The sequence below is a fragment of the Rhagoletis pomonella genome, unplaced genomic scaffold (assembly GCF_013731165.1).
Source record: "Rhagoletis pomonella isolate Grant_MI unplaced genomic scaffold, Rhpom_1.0 Rhpom_scaffold_00006, whole genome shotgun sequence".
NCBI classification, from domain to species: domain Eukaryota; kingdom Metazoa; phylum Arthropoda; class Insecta; order Diptera; family Tephritidae; genus Rhagoletis; species Rhagoletis pomonella.
Genome location: NW_023458560.1, coordinates 28,670,534 through 28,673,384, shown reverse-complemented (window position 1 = coordinate 28,673,384; position 2,851 = coordinate 28,670,534).

The window sequence follows — 2,851 nt, the reverse complement described above, 5'->3', positions numbered from 1 at the left end:
AACATCGTTCCGGTGAACCGTAGGCAGCAAACTTGAAAAAACTATTTGCCAGCAACTGGAGGACCGTTTTAAAGGACCCTGATGCTTGAAAGAGAATTGTGGATGAGGCTAATTTTCACCTCAAGATGTAATTGATACCTGATGATGAAGGATTACAAACTATGTAATGTTTGCGATGCCTGTTTGTATAAAGTTGCATTGAGTAAAGTTTAAAGTAAAGCCTTGGTTGTGATTACATTGCAGTGCAGGTCATAGACAGGCAGCGCTCGTGAAACATGGGCGTAATTATACTCCGCATAGAGAGCTTAGTCTCTCAGAATCAGCTGTTCAGTGTAATCAGTTAGTCTGTTCCAGTACTCCAGGATTTAGTTAGGAAGATATACTAACTGAAAAAGGCAGTGGAATCTCTCTTTGAAAATGTCGTATAGCGAAAAATCAAAATTCCCTAAACTCCGTTGTCATGCCCTGTCATGCGCTGCGTCGGGTAATCGCTTGTCTGCAAAACTCATTACACAAATTCGATATGTGACATGTTATGCACTGCTGTACAATGTAGGTACAATCAGCGTTTAATGCGAAGCAATGTTGTGTAGGATGCTTAAATATTATTTTTGAAGTGAAACTTCTTGACACTCAGTTGGGACCATCTTGGGCTCTCATTCCAAACGAAAAATCTGCCGAAAAAGGTTGAGGGTGGCGAGGTTCAAATTGAAGCGCTTTTTTTGAGATGTATTATGAGATGTATTCGATAACCAGCGAAGGTCGAATTTTAAATTCGTGTTATAAGCTATGCAACCGTGTCGAAATTTTCGTTGAGTATCGAATTCTGTTCGAAAGAGAACAGAATTTTGCTTTCGATGCTGGAGCGCAGTATGAGGAAATTGTGAAAAATATACGACTTTGTGTTTGTCTTTTACTTTTTGGCAGCGAGACACTAGTTTTAAAATTTTTTTGACTAATTTCATGTAGGTCTAAGGTCAGCTCGAAAGGCTGAATAAACTTATGAAAGAAAATCCAAATAATCATTTGACATGATCTCTGAGCGCAAAATTGCAGAACTGTTGATAGTATTAAAATATTTTAAATAGATTTGGCTCGAGTGCATTGCTGAAAAAGGTCTTGAGTAGCGGACAACAGGTCTACAAACGCTTATTTAAACAGGCGGAAGTTTTTAATAAATATGTAGAAAATTGTATGTCAAAATATATTCGAAAGACTACACGCTCTTAAACGTTTTCCCCTTTCCAGTTCCACTAAGCTCTCATCCTCTGATGAATCGTCGAACCATACTCATTTTCACCAAGTTTTTATAAACTCGCTTTATTTTTTACTTCACTTAAATTTGCACAAACTTACACATTTATGTATAAGCACAGTATTTAGTTTGCTCAATTTGTAAACAATGCTTCTCAGCGGTCAAAAATAAAGTTTTGTGAACAACCAAAACGAGTGAAATTCACAATAGCGCTATTCCTCATCGAATCAGCGTCATGATACTAAGTGAAAATTCGTTCGATCAGCACTTTGGACCACAGTCGAAGATCGAATGCAACTCATAATAGGGGCCTGAGATTATGATTGAAACAGGGTTGGGCATAATGCACTAAAAAATGAATGCAGAAATGTACTCGTATAGATAATATGCGAAGACACACAACATTTATTGTTCTTGTCTAAGAAGTTATTTATTTTAAGTTATAGTTTGTTTAACTTCCTTGCACTTTTGTTATCCATTGCCGAAAGAAAAAAATTATTTACTACTACTCGTACGCGTAGGCATGTTTTATAAGTTTGCGTATCAGACCGAAGTCATACCTTTTCTTGCTCTGAAATTGCTGATGTAAAATTCTCCATCTCCCGTCCATAAAAAGCCGAGTACAGACAGTCTGAAAATACTCGTGTATGCAGGCTGTTTAATTCAATCAAATAATATATTTTCTTTATAAAATTTACCCAGGAAAACTTGTCAAATTGTAATCCAAAATATATAACGGTAAGAATGGCGGATATATGAATGAATACACACGAGCGACACCTCTAGCCATTATGTGGCTCTCCTTTAAGTTATCGCTCAATTTTTTTCATCCCCCTTCCGGAAATCCTGGCTGCGCCTCTGCTCCAGACTGCGAATAATTAGATTAGATGCCAGTCATGGTAGATGCTTTACTAACGAAAATCAAACCTGAGCTAAAATCTCCGGACTCAAATTCACTGGATTACCGAAATCGGGTAATCTAAAAGCTAAATTTTATGGAAGAAGTATTCGGAGTTAATAAACGAAGTTTTTTGAAAATCGGTCCACAACCACGCGCACCTACCAAATAAAGCATAACGTCAAATTTTTATAAAATAAGTAATTCTAAGCACTGTTAGTTGAAACTTGATAGATGGCTCGTTTATTAAGAACCTGTAGAGTAAGTAAAGGTGGAAGGGTATTAGCCTTAAACTGCGCCCACCTACCATACAAAAACAAAAACAAATCACTATAAAAGACATATTTTTTTAACAAATCTCAGAAAGCTGAAACTTGTTGGTGGTGACCTTCAGTATGCTATTATACTCGTACATACGAAAGTCAACCAGGCATACGGCGTTAATAAATCGCTTAATGCGAATAATATACCACAATGACTTGTTAGCATTACTGCATTTTATTTTGTTATTTTTGTTATAAATCGTGCATAAAAATTTACTATATCGCATAATCAGTCTTTATCACTGATTGTAGTAGGAAATAAGTAAATACTTAGATCTTTATTACAGTTCTTTCTACTGACTTTTCTAGTATGGTTGCCAGGGAAATTCTGACAATTGTCTTTCAACTCACCACAGTCTTTCGAAAGACAAAAGT